Genomic DNA, 22,801 nt, shown 5'->3' with positions numbered 1-22,801 from the left:
CAGTTAGAAAAAATATTAAGTAAAGTGAAAGCATTTTGCATCAAAATCCAATGTTGCAAACACCTGCAGATACATGCGGATACGAAAGTGAAGAGGGATAAACGTATCATATGAGTTGCGTATATGTAATGAGAATGTTTGCATTTAGTGATCGAAACTCGACAAAACAAATGCACATCAGCATTCAAATCGAACGATATTTCCTACTTTCAAAGCAAGACAAACATACAGCCGTGGTGAAAAAATTTGAAAGTAGCAACTAGCAACCCCAAGGACACGAAATCCAACGAAACGCGAATGTTTTCCCACCCAGATACGCAGTATCAGCTGTTCTGATCGATGTAGATTCTGTCATATCCTGCATTGTCAATCAAAATGCTTGTATACGAGTGGCGAATTGCTCATCTATTGATGTAGCAATGGCCATTACAATCAGCATGGCAACAACGATTCACGCGGGAAAAGACACTGAAATCGAGTGAAGCGTCGGTCGACCATGCGAGAAAATTTCAAGTCATGTGACTTCCGACTCCAATCTGGCAATTGTCCAATTTCTGAGGTCAATGCAGTAGCATACATCCTAAAGAATGTAATATATCTTATAATATTTAGACTTCTTTAAGTTTTGATTTCGGTTTTACAAAACCGGATAGTGCGACATTATGATGCCACAGGTTGCCAATAATAAATTCCCATCAATTACAACTTTCATATGGTTGATCATAGACATTCCCAGTACAAATTCATTGTTGATTGCGCCCAGGCGAATCCTGCGCATTGGTTACCATGTGTTTCTAACTAATCATTTTCGAACTTTTCCGAGCGAATGTGCTAACAGCTGCATCATAGCATAACGATCATATAATGACAACCTTCTGATGATAAACACAGCCGGTATATGGTCGGCGGTGCGTTTGTTCCGGTGAAGCTGGTATCAATTACAACTTTCTTTTTGCACTATGGATATCAGTTATTTCGGCGATATATATGTATATACAGACGAGGGCATATCTTTATCCTAACTTGATTGGTAGAAGTAACAGTAAAATCGTTTACCTGCTATTTCGAATTATTTCTCAAAATCTATATTCAGATTCAAGTTGTCGATTATGAACAAACCTAGCCCATAGAAAATCAACGAGAATCATGCTTGATATTTTCCAGTTTCATATATTGCCTAAATGACATTGACCTACATTGATGGCAGGGTGACGTAACTTTTCGTGACAATTGTTGCAGCCAGGAATAGCACACACTGTCGCATTTGCAATTATACATTTTCAGTTACACGTCTTTATCCGTAATTGCTAAATTTTCATCAAGTGTAGTCCTGTGAAGATATACCTGCCTTTGGGCAAGAGGCAATTTCCAACTGCACATTCCTAAGATTACTTTTTATCACCTTGAGGTCGAAGCTGATCATTAATTCCTTTTAATTGACAATGTCGTTTGCATGTATTTAAGGAGTGGCACGGTGTTGAATACATAGGTGGAAATGAGCTGATCACTCACGCGTTACTGATAGATATACCATGCAAGACGTATTAAGGCTCAGATACATGTGTATCTGCACAATGTATATCGAAATCGGATTTTCGCTTTGAAATTATAGATTTATTACAACACCATGTGGCACATTGATCAACGCAAATACTCCCAACGTACATTAATCAAATCATCATTATTGTTTCTGTCGATAATCTCCAATTCTTAAATGTCGCTGTTTGCATTGAAGTGTGCTCATCACGGCTAATACGCATTTACAATTCGCGGTCGAACGATCAGCAAGTTTCATGACCTTGGGCCACCCCATTCGCTGATCAAATCGCGGAATTAACTCGGAGAGTAATTAATGATCGCATAAAATCAGATCACTCAATAACGGGCGAGACTCGAAGAAAAAAGGAAGTAGATAACGAATTTCGTCTTGTTCCCAAAAGCAACTCTCTATTTTTATACAACCAATTTGTGGCCTGGTATGACAAGAAACATCGCTTCGAGAATCCGGGCAATCTCGTTTTATTTTCTTCCCTTGAAGCAATTAGGCAAAAAACAATGCCAAATGACACTATATAGGCTATTCCCGATATTGAATGTATATCAAGATAGTTTTCAAGTCGTATTACTTTGAGTCATTGGGCTTCTACTGTCCTTCAAAACTGATATATAAGATCTTCTTACTTCGGATCCTCATTTTATTTGTCATTGATTTTGTAAATAAGGGTGTCTTATGGATTTGTCATGCCGAAAATTGAATTGCTGCATCAAGTAATTGCCGCTTTCATTTGGATTGTGCCGCGAACTGTATTGAGCTTGCGATTATTCCGAACCTTTGCGAGTCTATTCTTACGCGAATGTGTACCTTCATTGTCTTGTCAAACTGATCCGGCATACTCCAGCAGCCTTACTCCGACCGAGTCAACAAACATATAGCGTCGACTGTACAGACGCATAAAGATTGGGTAGGGCTTATTTGAAATTTCATAGCAGCTACAGGCGCGGCATATGTGGGTAAAGAGCAGAAAATCTCCTTATATTAAGATTTAAAATGGTAAGTACTTCTATTGGGAGGGCTTACGATAAAATAGAGGCGTATCCACACCGGGCAGTTCAATGGTCTTATTGTGTTGCAGAATTAAAAACTCAACAAGCAACAGAACAGACACGAAATTTCCAATGGTTCCGAAAATAAGGCCAAAAAAATACAGTAGCAATGGGTGTTCTTCTGAAGTCAGGAGAATTTTCCGAGACTGCAAATTCACCGTCAATTCAGTCAAGTCGTTGGATCCGTTTCAAAATTCCGGTAATCATCTCCTAATCCCCTAATCGCTGCAATTCGTGTTTTGTATTTTGCTATGGAGGCAAGTCCTTGACAAGCCACGGTATCGATTTTCAACATTTTAAAACAAATGCGACAACTTCCTTAGGTGGGAAGTAATTCATACTCATACAAGTCACGTGAATCGCCTTTCCCGTTAAGTCATGCAATGAGACCATGCTATACCGCCAGATATTATATTATCCAACACGTGTATGACCATGCCTTCCCACAGACTTCTTTTGGTTTAATGGGTGGATATTTTATCAGCTTCATTCTACTCTGACATTTCTTTGACATGACCAGGACGGAAAACCATAACATGGCCAATCAAAAATACTACACGGCTATTGGTCTGTAGCAAGTGGGCCTAGCAGTGTATCGAAAGGTCTCCGGCATGGATAAAATTCATCTGGCATGTAATGATCAGATTTGATGACAGCACAATGAACGGAATCATAACACACACTCAACCATGAGCATAACATACACATGACAGTCTTACACATGACATAATATGCGCAAGGAAATGGAGGGAATCGAATTAGAATTAGTTGTGGACAATATGAGTTGGTGATGATGTATTCACTGTTGTAAAGTCACAGCAGCAAATTCGTAATTATATGTGGAATGATCAAACTTCAGTCACAATGCCCAGTAAAACGAATTATTCACGCGCGAAAGCGCTACGCCACACAATGAACGCGTGTAGTCATAACAATTACTCGAGCGTGACTACCATCGCACCGGCTGTTTATTTTTTCTCATGAGTGCAAAGTACATCTTACTACGTTTACACTTGCAACCCCTTGATTCCTGACTGGCTTGGTCAGTTGAGTAGCACACAGCCGTGCGAGCCGTCACGCCTAAAATCTGATCGTTAAAACAGAGGATTGGTGTGTCGAAAAGTCATTCTTCGAGTAGAAGTGAAATATGAAAGCCTAGAAACATCTCAAGTAATTAGTTTCAAAAAGTGGTTTGTGGTGTCGTAGTCTCTTAGCAGTTAATTGGAGGTGACTATTCCTCAAATTGCAAAGGGCATCTTCGCCACCTACGCAATTTCACTATAATTACACTAAAATAGGTGTAATCTTCGAAAATATACTAAGTAAACGCAACACAGGGATCCTTTCACTTCTTTCTTTCACTAATAAAAGTGATGCCAGCTCAACACAAAACTAAGTTCCACTTTTCAAAATTTAAAGTATAAAAATGTAGCAGTTTTACGTAAGAAGTCTTTTCTTAGAAGTGGAATAACAGTGGAAAAGCATAGACACCCGCGTGAGTAGTACAATGAGGATAAATATAGTTCAGTACTTCGAAAAAGTAGAAATAGTCCGTTACTGACTATTTCTTCTGGAAATATTGATTCCCAATAACGCACCTTATCCCCTCAGCTGTATTTCGATTTTTGAATCATAACCACACGCTTCAGTTGCTTTCAGTGTAAGGCATGGCTAAATGGGTAGAGTGATAAATAATATTCCGATTAATCGTGCAAACATGTTTCACTGGAATTTCAAAATGCTTTTATGAGATAACGAAAAACAAATGTCTGTTTAAACTTGCATATCAGCTCACGTGATCGTCGCATAATCGTCGGGTATAAAGAGATAAAATTTGTGAGTGACAGACAACATTTATTAATCAAGCTTGACATCGAATCAAGATTGGTCGTGATGGAAAGGAAATTACGTAAAAGATTCTGTGCGAAACCGAATAAATTATGCCTGCGAAAGCCTAGTAAATAGACGAGGAAGCATCCAAGTGTCGCTAAACGCTGCTTTGACGCGATGCTACCACGCAATTAAGTGGTAGTTAAGGATTCATTCGGTATTCCAGGAATTCGAAAGTCAACAATTCGTCTTGAGCTAAGTCTTAGGATACCTGGCGATTCGCTACTCTCCAGTAAATTCACAGGGGTTGCCAAGTGTTTCAATCGAGTAATAACAACACTAATGGAGGTTCCCCGCATAATTAAATGCAGCACCGGGCATGCACTTTGATTCTGTTGTTACGTTTAGTGCGAGGCGACGCGTGGGAAAGTTATTGATCGTTGAATGCATCCTTACAAATTGCAACGTTCTCATACTCTAAAAGTTGTCCTATTCCTAATTCAGTCATTGAATATCACAGCGGCTCTAAATACGATTCGATATTTCAAGACCATAATGTATCTCACTTCGTCAGGCATAGAGATCTCAATACTAACGCCCACGTAAAATCGACTCTGCTGTTAATTACTTCCTGTATCTAAATTGCAATGTAGGGGGTCAGAGAAACATTTCGGCCACGTGATTTGCGAACAATCAATCGGTCGCTGATGCTAGTACCATTGCAACTTTTCCTTTTCTTTCCATTTACGGATGTTGTGACTGTGACTGTTCCGCAGTAACTATACTCTAAGATAGACACATAGAAACTAATATATGACAATTTCAAGTACATTATATAGACTCAAAGGTTAATATAAGTCGTGGCCAACAGAGCCCTCGGTACAGTGTATACAGTACAGTAGTACACGATCGCCGATCACTCTCATGGATGCTAGGTATTCGGGACTTCGTATAAGGTGCACGAGAACCACGTGGTTTCAATACATTACGGAATTTAGCTTCTACACGGCGATTTAGTGAATTCAATGCAGACATGAAGTAATTTTTGCGCGTCGTTCTAATGGTATATAGATCTTTCATGGAGATGCAGTAGGTGGTACGGGGCCTACGATACCGATATCGTTGGCCTCTCGAGGTATAACTATATTATACCTCGTTATGATCGACCATAAAATATATTCAGTCTGGGTCGCAAGTATTTGGAAGTCCTAGTCGGAATTCGCTACCCATCAAAAATACATTATATACCCAACTAGGTAAATTTTACCTCACGGAAATAGCTCACAAGCCTATATGTCCACAATTGCATGTTTAGATCCGACGTGAACCCTAGGAGGCTATTAATATACACGTATTTGTTATTTCATTCCACCAAAACTACTCTCCTTACCCCTCCAACGACCACATTGTTACCAGACAAAAGGCTTGCGACTTCATTTACAAATTGTCGGGCGGAGAGAAACAGAAATCTCCCCCGTTAAGATCGACACAAATCGGTGATTCAAATTTACAACGGTCGCTATAAAGCGTAGCGGATGAGATGGCGAACTGCCGACGTCAATGTACTTAAAGCGAACTAAACAACACGAAGTCACACCATACTCGTGCAAAGATATGCGGATTGAACCGCAAATACTACTTCGCATCTCAATTTTTCTTGAATTTCAAATTCATATCTATCCATCCGGTCAAAGCATTTTTCTTATTCCAAACTGAATGATAGTATTATCCACAAAAGACACAATGTTTGGTCAATATAAATGATGGTGCAGGTAAAACGTGATCAAGCTGTAGGCCTACATACAGCAAAAGGAAGAACAAGGTGGTCCCGTCTCGAGAGTAAATTTGAAGCAGAGCACACACTCTGAAGTGACTATATTTGTTGGTACAGGAAAGCCGTGTCAATTCTTTTGGTAGCTAGCTAGGTACACACGCCTTACCGCTACAAATGGTCTACCGTACGACCTCAATTGACACCTAATTCGAATTTCGCGCCATGCGTCAGTAAAGTACAAGGAAAGCGTTGTGAATAACGCGAAAGCAATATCCTCATCCTCATCCACACGGCATGGTAGTACGCAAATTTATGAGGTATTTCCAGATTGAGAGTAGAGTTGTCACGCGACGAGTGCATTATGTGTTGTACTCGATACGGATCATTTTAAATGACGCAGCAATTTCGCAGTAATTTCATGCTTTGTCAATTTTTCATATTATATAACTGCACGTTGCCGAGCCCATGTCACGCTATTAGGTCCTTGCGATTGCAATTAACCTCTGTAAATGAGAATGTTACGACGTCGGGAGCATAGGAACCGATTCGAGTTTGCCCAGTTCACTTCGCATTTGAGTTTACATGCATGTCAGGGTCTATTAAAGTTGCAAATCTTACGTAACGTTGGTCTGCAATAGCGCTCTATACTCGCGTCACAACTTGGAATGCAGCAGAAATGCGTGTATTTCCGACATTTCCAAATCCGAATCCAGTTCGCGAGATTCCAGATTCAAATTGAAGCCTTGTAATTCAGTGCTTGGCGATTGAATGAGTCTAAATCCAAGGTTCACCTAGAACGTTGACTCAAATGTATTCGACTGTACCATGAAAATCTTCGATTTGTTTTCTCATTCACTGCCCAATTCAAATCCTGATCCAATCCAAATGCAGCGGAATCGGACCTTCATATTTCGAGTCGAAATACAAGCCCATGGTCATTGGTCGAGTGCGGATTGTATACTATCATTGGTCATGCTATATCTGGCTGGAAATAATTACTGTATTGCGCAAAACCAGTCAGATATTTTGTTAGTAAGCTGATATTTTAAACCCAAGTGCGACTTTCGTTGGGAAAATTTTCATACAGTCGAGACAGAGTCTATGTTTCAGTTTCTTTCAGTTTCAACTAAGTCTGGATTGCGTATCAACGGTTTTGTTTTGTCAGAGTGGAAACGTTGTATAAGTCAATAAATACTATTACGGATATAACCGGGTCTAATAATATACTTCAAGATGTTTTTAGCCAATCAGAATTCCAGCAATGTGCTCCTCTACCTGAAATTTAGAACTGGGTGGCAAACGCAAGTGTTCTTGAAATTCTTCTCAGCAACAAGTGTTTGAGACTCTGCCGACCACAAGTGATAAATGTCCACTTGAAAGCCCTGGCACTTGTATCGAATCCTTCCATCTCTAGGTGGTAGTACTTTCCATGGTACTTGACACGTTGTTGTAAATTACATTCTCGCGCGTTTCTACGCGTGACGTAATACCATCCTCATTTTGACGCAAGAATACCAGGTGTCGGTAAGTATCGGAGTGTTTCTCTCGTTTCAGTGTATCGTTTTCTGTGTAGTATCTCCTTCTCAGTAACATCGCTTAGTCAGATATGATTCCTCTCGTTTTCACGTTAATACTATACTCGAATGCATTCACTCGTGCAAACAAGTAATTGATGACAGATAGTTGCAAACCTACCGTAGCCCAGTGAGGATAATCGGTGTAACATAAAACACGTTTGACAATGGGCAAGCGGAGGCCGGTCTACTCAACTAACGTTAGTGCAGTAACGTAGCAAAGTAGATATCCCAAAATTTACTAACCTTATGCATTTTCTTCTTCCTCAAATTGTAGGCTATCAACCAATCTGATTACCTGCTGCTGACCTAATTGCGCATTTTCCTTTGTCGCCATTATTGATCAACAAGGGAATCGACACGCATAACGTGCGTTAACGGCTCCTTCCACAAATCATTTTATAAAGCATGGGGAAATTAAAACGATTTTTTTACAATATGATCCCGACATGAATTGACTGTATATAGAATACAGAACACCACACTTTAATACATGGATGAAACGGAGTGGTATGTACCAGATTCCTATCATAGCGTATCATTGGTGAAATCTGTCATCGGCACTTTCCCGTGCCAAATTTTGCTCACATGCCCATTCCAATTAGTGAAAAGGAGTCAAGTACAGCAATCTGTAAAGAGAGATATCGTAGGTGTGTAGTGGATTCTGTTTACGAATATCAGCTGTTTGGGTATATCTCGATGGGAATTGGTATATTTGACTTGTTTCAGCCCATCGGAGTTGGTTTAAAAGCAATGTTTTGTACTAAAAAGTGCCGTTTGCCTGATTTTCACCCGATGTCATGGAAAAAATGACCTTATTTTTAGTCAACCAACCACGAAGTCTGGAAAAATTTACCATTGTTTCGGATTTTACTCCAGTATTGTAAGTCTAAAAATTTTGAAAAAGTGTCCTCTTTTCAGATTTCTGAAATATGGTAACCCTGACTTACATACTCTGGAATATTCGTAAATAGTCGACGCCGATATATTACTATCAGAAATAACGGAATGTGGGCTATGCCCGTCATAAATTTGTAATCTAACATATCACAAAGCTGCATTGCATGACAAGCGGGACCACCAATGGTTGCATTTAAAACCAAAATAAATTTAAAACAAACCTGTTTAAAACAAGGCCCTTGTATAAAACACATTTTTATTTTTTTATTTTTTTTAAACCCATGATATAACGAATATTCAATTGTGTCTTCATAGTGGTTCGACATTGATAATTGGAAATATAGGGTAAATATAGCTCCTTCGACGAAATATTTACTTACTATAGCTCTTGAACAGACTATTTAGGGTTCCAATTCTCTTATATCGTATACGTCGGCTATATTGGGTGCTACTCGTACGTAGGCTCATAAAACATGTTTTCGGGAAAGTATTTACAGAATTATGGCATAATTTTGCAGCTTAAAAATCCCATTTCTGTTTTTAAAGAAAGGCCATTGTTTAAAACACTACAAAAATGTTTTAAACGATCATTTGTTTTAAATGCAACGCTAGGGACCTCATATAGGTCTACCTGAGACAGAGATGTACAGAAGATCTCAGATACCAATTGGAATCTTTGAGACAATCTTAGAACGTTAATGGCTGTGTATCTCGATTTATGGTTCTTTCAACTGGAATAGTTAAATCACCAACAAAACATCGTAATGATCGGAATGGGTGAAACAAGAATGTGGAGTCGTTTACGAAGAATAGAACCCTGAGAAATACAAATAGACTACACAAAAAGTAACAAACCGCTAACATAGATACTGCCAATATAGAGGACATCCGAAGGAGTCGCCAGCCGTAACTACAAGCGCTATCCATTTCGCGGAAAGTCTCAATTTCGTAAACAACTCGCGGCAAGGACAAAAGCACAATAGAACCGCCCGTAAAGAGGGGCCTGTCGACGCACCGGTTCAAACCCAGCCGTGCGATACTGGCGGGAGATGACGTAATTGCGCTTGTGGTGGATGAACGTGTGTACCCCGTGCCATTGCCTTTGTAAACTCCGAATCAAACAACGTAAACACGTTGTACGCGTCTCGGTACTATGTCGAAAATACCTGTCACGATTAACTTCGCCAACATTCAACGGAAATCGAGCGTGTGAGTGATATTAAAACGGGTTGAATATATCGCAGTCTTCAGGCGAGTACAGTACAATCGCACTCATATATGTTCCTCTATCATTTGAGTTTATAATACTTTTGTATCGCATTGAGTCAATGGCATACATCATTAATACAAAGCCATTACATCCTACGCCGCGTTATAGTCAGATCCATAAGTAGTCAGTAACGAAATACTTGTTCAAGGGGTTACGTGTTTTATAATATTACTTTCATTTCAGCTGTGGATTATACCACTACGCTATCTCGCCGCAAACTCCCAAGGCCTGCAATCATATGAACTATGAAGTAATCCCTCCACAAAAGCACGTGTTAATTGGTCCACATAGGCCGACACGCGGTGGCTTTAAATCAGCGACACAGTTAATTGGTCACGCGCACTGTCCATACAACATGGGGTGGATTATCAAAACAAGTACATGTGGTGGGCATTTCAGAAAATGACGTAAGACATGTCATCAATACTTTTTGTTGAAGGTGTGTCTGAACGTAAAATAACCCATCGATAAGCGATCTGCTGTGTTCGCAATATCGACAGTTAAGTTACAGACAGCATGACTGGGCTGTCGTATAGAGGTAAACAAGATACTGCGACTCCATGAAAAGATACTGTGATATCCGTCAGAGTGTTTGTAAAGCAACAGACCAGAAAATAGAAGGTTCCATAATGTCAATACACTGGTCTAACCTGATATGAAGTGTATAAGATTAGTTGACAGTCGGATAAAGATGTATGTTATGATTGACGTGATCTAATACATAGGAAGCAATTTATCAATTTACTGGTAAGGTGTGACTAACGATCTATGGCTTGTACTGGGGTACTACGACTACCTAACGCGGAGCTATTGTAAAATAGCATCCACCATACATCTTTGAAGTTTTATCATTGTAGTAAGTTGGTCATCGGGACTTAATAAATTATCGGAAATCGGATGTTCACAAAGGAGATATACCTATCGTAAATATAACCAGTAAAACAGTGGAACTTATAAATGTAGTTTCTATATACTTAATATTTGGTAGATATAGTATCATTACTGATGCTCACGTAGAATGCTGGACTATTGCGTTTCTGTACCTTGTTATATTAACGACTGTTTAGATATTTTCGAGATACCCTAATCTTCCATCCGACCTGTTCTCTAATTATAAAAACAGGATAATTCCGGCAAACAGTATTGTCTTGAATGTAAACAAATAGGGTTGCTATGTGTGCAAATTAATGACGTTTTGGTCGATTGGCGACTTACATGTACAGTTGTACATTGTAGCCTACATGATATGACACGTACATGATACTGATACATGTAACATTTTATTGTTCATGAGGCCTAGAGTTACAATCTTTATTTTCGTACTTATTTTCAGTAGGTCGCTGTGCTTTAGGTTTCGAAAACAATTTGGTAACTATGTTGTGTGGCTCTCTTCATAACCTGCTCAAATCAATTACAGGCAGTCGCTTATGGAATACTCAACGTCAACCGCGTATTCATAATTTGTGTGGGAAAGTGCATCGGAGGTGTACTGCGCACACACGATTACCAAATACCCACTTTATTTTGGCAACGGGAGCCCATCCTAAAATTCTCAATTACTTCTACAAATTCGCGTGAACAAAATGTCATAAAACAAAATGTGATGAGGTGCCATACAAGCAGCAAACATTCAGAATTAGTCTCGACACTGCGGACGTTTACCATGCTCATTTCTGGAACTATTATGTCATGTAATAGCTGTTCTGAACCAAGCGAGATTGATCGCTGTGTGGAGTTTGGCTGCTTCAGTAGTCAGATCGGTAACCTGCGCTTTCCAGGCATTAGGTGTCACTTGATTGCCTCGAATCACAATCTAATCTGTCTTACGTAACGATATCAATCAGAACATGTTAAACATAGATCATGTGATCGGTATAATTAGACATTATTCTGAAATAATTATCGATTGAACGACTACATATTAAGTATCGAAGTTTTGATTCCTTTGATGGAAATGGATGGCTGGATAAATTCATACGACAAAAATAGCGTAGGAACACGACGTATCCTATACATTTTGGCAAGTGTGCTGTGCAGGTAATGGTTTGGAACTTGGCAATTGATCTTATTGTTGCTAGATTAATGATAATGTCATGCTAAATACAAATCGGTATGGGCAGTACTTTAAATCTAAATCGCCATGACAAGGCAGAAAGTAACTATTCCAATTCATCGGATGCTAATGACATTGTTCGCAGAAGACCAAATTATAGTCATGGTCAACCTCGTAAAAACAATCGTAACGATCGCAAAACGACCGAGAAGCCATTAGATGCATGGTTCAATTCCAAAATCACGAATGCAGACGTCGCAATTACCTCAATGCAGTAACCCGTCGTGGATTAGTGGGAACCATTAAAGGGTTTGATTTGGATTATATCCACAAATAAGAGGGGCAACCGCATAAGGTTTAACCGTAAATCAGACCGCGACTTCGTAAGACTATAAAATACCGTGGAAGCGAATCGTTTAAAGTTAGAGATTCAGATCGTGGTGTCGAATAACCATAACGAGTGACGCGACAAAAATTATCCTACGGGAACTATACCACTCCAATGTAGAAAGAATGAGTAAACATGAATCAAGAAATGAGAAATTACTCCACAAGATGGCATTGCTTGCTGCACCTGGAGATGGAGTAATATTCCCTGAAGTCAAACTAAGTTACGAGGGATACGCTATATTCCTGTCGCATGACGACTGATATGTCTGTAACGGCGAACTGTTACAATGAAAACCAGCCCTACATCAAAGGGCCCATAAATGTGATCTAAACGGGAGAACTCACAATTATCTCGGATTCTCATCGCACTGGTATGGTGCTATGTCATAAGTTGAGATCCATGAAGAAATCTCGGAACTCTCTCCACAATTAACACGTACCATCATAAATTGCATGGAACAGCCTTGCTTCTTGATTTAAGGAAGGCTGCTTGATTTTCCGCATCAGAATTTTTCAAATTGTTCAAGATGAATATAATTCATATTGAGCTATTTCGAATTCAATGTTTCTCTTCACTCCATTCTCCGGCATCATAAATGACTGGCTAACCACTTGCTTATGCCGTATAAATCACGAAACTGCTGTCTCGTGCCTTCAATACCGCAGCATTCCATATACAAGATGACGTACTTGACGCGAAAATTCCATTATGATGTATCAAATGCGGTTCGATAGCGATGCCGGAAGCATAGTATTATACTTTTTCGATACTAAAATACTATTAGAGGTGTATGAAATGGGATAGCGGCGTGCCGTGACAAAGCGAAATAGAAACGCATAAAGGCGATCATTCGTCTAAAATGCTATAACTACCGATTATGGGGTGACGTACATAATGAACCGCTCGTACAACAAAGCAGGTATATTCGGGTCATGGTTACCGTTTCCAGCTAATAACAACCTGATATAGACAATCCAAGTAAAGGAATCACCTGTATCTATACCTAGGACTGAAAATAGCATAATGCGTGATTGCGTGTAAGATAAAAAATACTCTGTGATTCATTGACCGGTAAAAATTAGTGACTACTGTCAGGTTAATGTGCAACAAGTGAGATGCTGCACTTAACCTGTCTCAGTTGAATTCAATGACAAGTAGAAGTAACCATTTCACATCTGCTTCAGGTATACAGAAATAAAAAGTGAAGATGAAAAAAGTGATGAAGCAATTATCTTCAAAGAGCAGATATGCACAATGGTTGGCAGTCAATCGCAGGTAAACACTGTCTGAATTCCAGGGTGCATCTTCGCGATTAATGCAAAGCGACCAATGACATGCACTACAAATTATATTTGGTTACCGTTATATTCGCCAAGCTGTCATAGCAATTGAACTCATAACAGTGATGCATGCACATCCCAAAACTATTTTCACTGTAAAAAGTGTCTGGTTTTGTCTAAAGAAACTCGTACATACAAGTGAAATAGTCTAAGGCAGGGGTCACATACGTGGCGCCAGCGGGCACCAGGTCGCCCCAAGTGACCAGGTGAGTTTCCCTTGGAGGAAGTAGCAAATATTCTCAATGGGAGCTCTGGAGGTCGAAATGGAGAAGGGTCGCATGTGAAAAGCAGTTGAACATGGGTCAGCCAACCCAAAGAAACATGCGAACGCAGTTTCCGATCGGCGGCGTAGCCTGTATTCCCCCGCGGTGTGCGAAGAAGGAGAATCTGGGTAACATTCTCGAGCCGCCACGAGGAGATTAGCGCTTCGGCGCCCAGTACGACAACGTTATTGAACTATAGGAAACGCCGTTGTGACTCCTGGAGAGTTATCTTTTCTTGGTAAAATTTGAAACCCTGCCCAGTGCTCTGAATGTCAAAGTGAAATAATTTAATCTAGTCGAGGTAAACAGCGGAAGTATAATTGATAGCTCTTCGCATTAATCAGTGTATCCAAGAGTAGCTCTTGGTTTCTAAAATGTTGGTGAGTCCAGTACTGAAGTATAGCCGCTTATACAGCATGTAGACAAAAAGTACTTGAATATTAGGAAATAATCCTGTAAAAGTACTTCGTTACCAGTCACCACTGTATTTTCGATGTTCCAATGTCACACCAATACGTATGTGACTTTTAATGGTCGATTCAGGAGGCCCTTTCAGAAGACTATGGTCCTAATCAAGTGTTTCAAGGTAACTAATCTATAGATGGCAGTTTTCCGTCTTATCAATTCTTGCGACCCATCATAACATTGACCTTATCGCCCTGATTCCATCGGGTCAGGTGACTCCAAAGTATGGTATGTCGTATCTCGAGAACGTTCATGTAAACGATCAGTCACTTCCATATTCCAAAATCGGCTTTAATAATTCAATTAGCGATAGGATATTACTAATGGCTTAAAATTATTTCGAACATTGTGACGCGTCAGCGCATCGCAATGTGATGAAACGAGAGGGCTACCCGGAAAAAAGATTAACAATATCCATAAACGCGATATTCGGGGAATACTATATTTACGATGTTTACGGTTTGCTATGTGAAGTACTGACGTACGATGAAAATACTGGCAGAACGCACTACGCAGCAATCGAACAGCCGATCACAAAGTTAACATACTTTGTCACGACCGATCGAAAACACAGTTATATTATTTCAAGATAAAGTAGATATCTACATATTCTGCTTTGAGTGTTTCAGAAGATGTCCAAGTCTTACCTCACAAATCAAAAATACTACCGACAAATGTTTAACCAATTCATTACAGACACTTTAAATCATCCGACCAGCCGACTAACGACGTTCCAACTGAAAAGCAAATATTTTGAGGAAAAAGTTGTAAACGGTCTGTATTGTTTGCGCAACAAAGTCGCGATGGCGGCATCTTGTTTTATCATGAATCACAAATTTTGTGACGCAGCGCGGGAACGTATTTGTCGCAACAATGGTGGTTTACACAGTGATGTGAGACGGTGTAGACAAGGGAGATATGAAAACTGCCAGTGAAAATAGGATTTTGAGGCATCAGCAGGATGCATTGGGTAACGTGTTCATAGTTAAAATAAGTGCGATTGCGATTTTAGCCACTGTTTAACATGATGTTTGGTCATGAAGTGGAGGCGTATATGGCAGATATTGAATAACACGCACGCCTGACAATGTGAATAATCTAATTGAGGGTTTACAGTGCTTCTGGGACGGCCTAGTCCAATGTCAAAAACTGAATATAACCTAAGTTTTTGTATCACTTAGTGAGATGAAAGCATAGTGGCATGGCAGATCATGCACCCACTGTCCAATTGTTTGCGTGACGGTGGCCTGTGACACTTTCGTAATGTAGTTCATAGCATTGGGGACTATTTCGGACAATTAATGGCTAATGTAGTATTGTATTACATCTGCATCTCGTATAGTAATATACATAACAGTACAGTCTTTTCAAATTGTACGAAATCTATAATTCGAATGTATACATGGCCTACACTAAATTCAGCTTCAATCAAAAATCTCAGGTGGAATTTAGACTTAGCAGTATCTGTCAATGCCGAATATGGACTTCGATTTGGACGTGAACCACTGTAAACGATAATCATGTATTTCGTCGATTTCCACAACAGCGTATACTGTGCAAATCGTGAAAGCTGGACTTTCCGGTATAAAATTTCGATTTCTCATCCATTCCAACGGGGAAAACGAGTCAAATCCACCAATTCTTATGAGCACATATATTCCAGAGGTGTACTGGCCTCTGTCTTCGTGTATGCACCTCATTCTGTCGCTAATTGTAACTATACATAACTAGGGTTACCATACGTCCTCTTTTGACCTCGGAGACGGATTTCTCTCCGGTATTGTTAGTCTGAAAATGTTGAAAAAGTTTCCTCTTTTCAGATTTGTAAAATATGGTAACCCTAACATAACTGAACCCACTATGTACTTCTCAGTTATATCTCCGAAAGGGATTAGTGTGTTTGAATCGTTTTCACCAATTGGAATGGACACGGAAGCAGAATTGGGTACCAGAAGGTGCTGATCTAATTTCCACCATATACGATATCCTGGAAATTAAAATAATGCACCTATTTTCTACCCATGTATTCAAACTGAGTGGGCTAAATGAACGCCGATAACGATTTGGACTTAAGATTTGACTATAAAACCAGGAACAAGGTTTGAAAATATTAAACCCACCTATCTTTAGACTCCTGGTGCCTTCAGTAAAATATCTTACGACTGGTATCGGCAGATACTGGAGAAAGGACCGTCTATGATTTCACAGCACAAAACCGCGCAAAATGACAGCGATCGCATAATTCAAAGTATCGATTTCAACACTATTGCTTCCGGGCGTGAAAACACGCTTCATCCCCGGATTTAACACCTCGCCATCACACGTCACTTAATCTCACCTAGTCTTGTATATAGTTATTTTGCGAATGAATGCGAGAAAAATTTTCGATCCGCGAAAAACAAGGCCTATCGCGAAAATCTGACTCGAATTCGCGCGCTCGTTTCGATTGCATTGTTTCGTCACAGGCGGTCGAGGAGTTTGACGCGGGATGAATCAAGCGCCGCGGACAAGCTGAAGGGCGTGACGTTGTTTTGTCGCGTCTTAAATCACTATTAGGTTGGCTTTTTTGGAAGTCAAGGACCATTTGATCAAAATCGGCTGTTTTGATAGACGAAGCCGGTAAACACAGCGGTAACAAGTGACGATAGTAAAACTAAGACGCCGCGTTATTCAAGTACAGTACGGTGTCATTTTCTCCACACAGAATAACACCAGTGAACTCTTTAAAGGGGGCAAGATATGCAGAGAAGTGTGAACAAAATTCGTGCAAATATCTCATCGGTATGGGTAGTGTAAGTGCTCAAACCAAGATACAGAGTAAATGAAGATAAATAATATCATGCAAGCCATACGGTATACTCCTCTTGTTTCATTGTGAAGTCACTCCAATCAAGTAGTACATAACCGGGATTTCTATAAACCTCAGGGGTTCGCCGGATATCAAGACACACATGACTCATACAGCATTGGTCCCAGTGATTTGCAGTGCATATTCAATGTATTCATTATCTTTTGTTTGAAAACCATACTTAATGTTTTGCTCTTTTAAAATTCTTGTTGATGCATAAGTAGTTTGATACACTAGTATTCTATAGCTATGCATTGGATGTCTAGTTAGAGGTGTAATGTATGTTAGATTTCGTTTTTTTCCTAATTAGCGACAAATCGGGGTTCTGCGATGCTTGCCGATTAGTGTGAGGTTTCGTCGAGTTATTAACAGTCGGGAACGTTTCGAGTAATTGAATATCGGATGATTCGCTGTGAAAACAGAAATTCGCCTGGTTCTGTAACGAAATTCAGGCCTCTTTCGCCTATTTTTGCCATAGGTAAACGTCGTTATACAGGCCGTTATGAGCCTGTTTACTAGTCATGATTGTACCTGAGCAGTAATTATGATAGTTGCGTGATAATCCAGACCTAATCCAAGTGGGTATCGTCGTAGCGAGGAGAAGATTTGATGTAAGGGAGAATATTTTCAAATTATGACGTTACGTAACGAATGTACATGTACACCATGACGTAGTGACACTAAATGACGTCAAAATATCCAACTCTGTTATTTGGAGCTAGCCCTGTCGCCTTTCCTTTTTACTGGCTACGTCACTGCCACAGATACCAGCGATCATTTCACTGACACAACGATAGGCTACATAGCCGCTTCTTACCGCTAATGTCAGATCATTAGGCTATCCACCTATTATCCATTGGACTAAATTACGAATGGACTCGTGCAAATCTATCAGAAAACGGTGTAAATGCATAAAGGCTCGTGAGAAAAGTCCGAGACGTAGTCATAACGCATCTAACAACTCGCCCCCGAAATCATGACTTCGTCATATACGCGGTACTTTGGTCCGGCCCGACAATGATATTATTCGAAAATGAATATGCGCGGTAAGTCACGTGTTTAGCGATATTCACATCTGACTCCTTATATTGTCAAAAACAATTCCAGAAATGCAATACGCTACATTTTATCGCGGAATATTCCTCTTATCTGACCACAGGCGCGACTTACGCTATCGCAAAATTATTATCGGAAGACCAACTTTGGCTGGCTCGGCAACACGAAGCAGTTTAAAACTGCTTGGCGGAGAACATCTGAAGTCCTAATCGGCATTGCACTCCCAAACAAAGTCATGTGAATACTTGTTGATGTCGTGAACAAGCAAACAAGACAACTAGTGGAAATTCTTGAACGTCAATGCAGACTCCACGATCACATATTACTTCCTTGATCAACTGCTCGGGTCTGATCAAACGTCACAGGCACGGTGAACATTCGCAGCTGTTCCTTAATAGGATTATTATATCGTATCTGTCCTGGGATAATACGGCTGTATATACCTATTCGCACCAATATAAATCGGGCATCGATGAAGTGTAGAGGACCACGTATTCATAAGCAACGTTATCCTGGCAATCATATGGTGTGCTGCAATCAAAACGATAATTACAGATTTCTGTTCTTACAACAGTGCTACTGTTTATGAGGTCTAGTTTCGGTTGCAAGTATAGTGTTATATCCCTGTGTTTACGTCCTGACCAATAAAATCTGTTTCGATTTTTCATGAGACATCGAATAAATCCGAATTGGGGATTAGAAATCGATTCAAAGAATGCGTTTCGAGAGTATCTCGAATCCCTAATCAGGGGATTCAATACCAAATTGGCGGAATAGAGATTTAACTTGAGTATTCAGGTCCAGGCGGTATCAGAAAATAGCGCCAAATCCGACTGAAATAATAATTTGAAAATTTTCTATTGGATATTCTAGCCCTACACGAATCGGCTGTGATTCGAATTCGCCCATTCCTAATTTCAATTATTTGTATAAATTAGGAACATATCTGCGTTGGTGATTAACGAATATCTCTGCGCCTGTGTCAAAAGAGGACTATTCGCATACTTCTAAATTTGTATCTTTCTGAAAGTCGTTAATACCGTGTAAGGGCAAGATGCAGAATACAGCCATGCTAAATTCCATACGAAAACACACCGCATTTGGCTTTAAAACATTATACTCTCCACGGTGAATCAAATATTTCTTTCATATGTCGCCAGATTTGGGACAATTATCTCATTATAGCGACAAACACCAGGATATGAAAGTTATTAAATGGCACTAATTCCTTAAATTTGCCCGAAATATGGAATGCAAGACATCGAATACTACGCGATGCGAAACCGCAGATTCGACCAGCGCTGGCGGGCCAGCAATTACACTAAACAACGTCAATGGGGTTCAAAACTTCGATCTTCTTTTTGGAAATATGTTCGATGTACGCGTGTTTGTTCACGTATTACGACATACGTTGATCAAATTGTATCAATTGGGTACAGACATTCCAAAGATAAGTCGTATAGTCCTCTTATGATAGTATGGTGGTGTATGGTACACTGGTTAGTTGTGGTTACAAATTTAGATAACTTACAGCTTCATTCTATGATAGTCCTTGAAGACTAAGTTGCTTAACTCTGCCGAGTATCTGCATACACACCCAAGGAGATGTGGATCACAACATCACCCGGGTGCTCAATTGGGAAAATGCTCAAAGCATTTGGCATTTGATATGTCGTATTCCATCAATAGCTGGGGCCTCATCGGAATGGCATGAAATGAACTTTTCAACGGCAAATCATGATCAGTCAGCAAACGCCTACTACAAACCACATAAGCATTGCTGGCATCTAAAGAGCTTTGGCATGCTTACCAATAAAATTATCAACACGATGTACTCCTAGTCTAGTCGATCGAAGAATTGTAACAACATTCATCCTTGAAATTAATGAGAATAGTCGAAACATATATGCGTAAGAAATAAACCCAGGCGTCCTTCGGAAACCAAGATCTTCACTCCTGTTGGAGATTACAATAAAATTTTATGAGCCAATAATCGATCGCGTCAAACACGGATTGTGACATATCTCAGCTCATACGTGACGTAACAACGGGAGAATTTTTCCACGCATTACTCACCATCTCGCGACAGTGTCGTATCTTACGAATTCCCAGTCAGTTTATTGCAAATCTATCGATTGGATTACATCTGCGACATCCGCCTATTGATCATTCCTGTCATACAGAAATATTGTGGAATCACGTCCTGACGTAATAAGTGTTCTGCGCATGCGTGGTGTTCCGGGAAGTCTCGTGCAGTGGACTTGCAATGCATGCACTATTTCCGAGAACGCGCATAAAGTATAAGCTGAAGTCGACAAGGAATATTGAGTTATATTAAAACCCTACAACACACCTTACTTCCCATGCTGGCACGGCAATATCATTTGTAATGGCGAAATTGAATGGCCGGTAATAATTCCAGCTGATATTTCGAAAGTGCATTATCTCGTGCAAATTCGCTGAACAATGTCATCGACGAAACTGGATGTGCGATTGAATTTCCGGTAAAAAATACCGAGTTTCCTGTTATGTATTCAATTGGTAATATTTCACAAGTGAAAATTTAATGCCAAGGAGGACTTACTTGATTAATGAGTTAATTTATGTTAGGTGAATTACCGTTCTTAAATGGCTTAAAAGTAGTCTACTTTGATTATCGCAGCTCATTTTGTTAAGAACTGGAGAAAATGAAATCAAATCAAGAAATCGAAAGGGAGTAATAATTAAAATTAGAGGCGTGATTACAACAGCAAGAATATATGAGTGTATTTAGGGGTGAGAGAGTCAGCAATGAACGCAAAACCTAGTTTCGGCGTGATATTTTAAATCGGACGGAACTACAGTATCCATGGTTTCTGGAAACTGGACTTGAAATCGAATCAGCCCATTGCTAGTCGTGATGTCGCAGCGATATCCATGGCCTGTCATTCGTCCGATGGACCGTGTCCCGCAATCATAAAACGTGCCATATCTACATTCTAGAAGCGTGCCGACAACATTTACGAAAATGTTAGATATTACTTACCATTATCGACACGACAAATCGTTGCAAAACACTGCAGCTTTACGTGTTGACTTGCGTAACTTTTTCGCGACGCAAATACTGTATGCGTCACGAGTCAACATTATATGTCTTCTCAACATTTCCATTAATTTGCCATATTGTTGTTTATTTTCAAAGAAAGGCCTGCGTATCAACGCAACGTGCGCGAAGACTCATTTTCGGTACCGATTATGTGGATTGTTCTCACTCATGCGCTTGTGCGTCACGAGTCAAAACCTTTACTTTTCTCGTTCGAATTGCCGCGCGAACGAGGAATCAACGACAATCTATTTCCTATGCGCTTTGATGCAAGTGCGCGTTTTGACATTGTAAAGGGTAATTCTCCTCACCTAAAACACGAATGCTGTAAGAATGCAGGTGACCTACGTTTGCAGATTGGACGGGTTTCGAGTTATGATAACGCCATGAAAATAGGAAGATTACAGAGGTGGTCACTGATCAGTAAAAGGTACTTTTAATTTGTAGGAGAATTCAAATACTTTCCCCCACATGACCTACTCACTAAAGGGTTCTCTTTTTCGTTGGGATGGTTTCATTTTGCAATAGCCCCGGGTATCGGGGCTTTGGATTCCCTATACAGTCCCGTAGACCTACTGTACCAATATAAAGTGCCAGATTAAATTCCATGTGTACATGGGACATCAGGAAAGTTTACCGCACTGGATGCTTGAGTGACGAAAACAAATTAACCTTGACACTGTGAAGTGTGATATATTTGGACTCGTCAAGGACTAATGTTCGCGATATCCCCATGTCTTATTATGTAACAATAAACTCCCCACGCCTAACGCACGTGTTACACGTTACGGTCATAATTTATTCAAGCATCTCTGCGTACGGAATTTCAATATTTCATACATTTTCAGAAGTTGTTTACAAATTTAATGCCAAAGTGGCAAGTATATACCCCAGTCCCCAAGTATATAAATCTCTGTTTGCTGTAGGATCACTTTATCACAGACCATGGTTCCGACGGCATCCATATCTAAATCGCACGTAAACGTAAATATCTACGTAGTCCGTTATCGCGTATATGTTTGAATATCCCTGTGTATCTATTTTTGCAACGCTCCGTAATACAATGCATGTGTGTGTGAGCTAATATCTAGTCGTTACCTGCAGGTGTACTTAGCGCAGCAGTACCAGCTACTTAATGTGTGTTTGCTCCTGTATAATCTGTATAATGCAAGCTGATTACACATGAGTCACTTGCATTAGTAACGCACATGGGACGTGCACGAGATATTGTATAGAACTTGAACGTGTCATATTCTAAATGTGTCATACCATCGCGGTAAGGCTGAACAAAGTCGAGGCCGAAATAAATTCAGAGGGTGATGATACTGATTTTACAATTCCAAGGATAATA

Source organism: Botryllus schlosseri, chromosome 3, assembly GCF_051294905.1.
Source record: "Botryllus schlosseri isolate E-star chromosome 3, Bs_hap1, whole genome shotgun sequence".
NCBI classification, from domain to species: Eukaryota; Metazoa; Chordata; class Ascidiacea; order Stolidobranchia; family Styelidae; genus Botryllus; species Botryllus schlosseri.
This window is presented reverse-complemented; position numbering follows the sequence as displayed.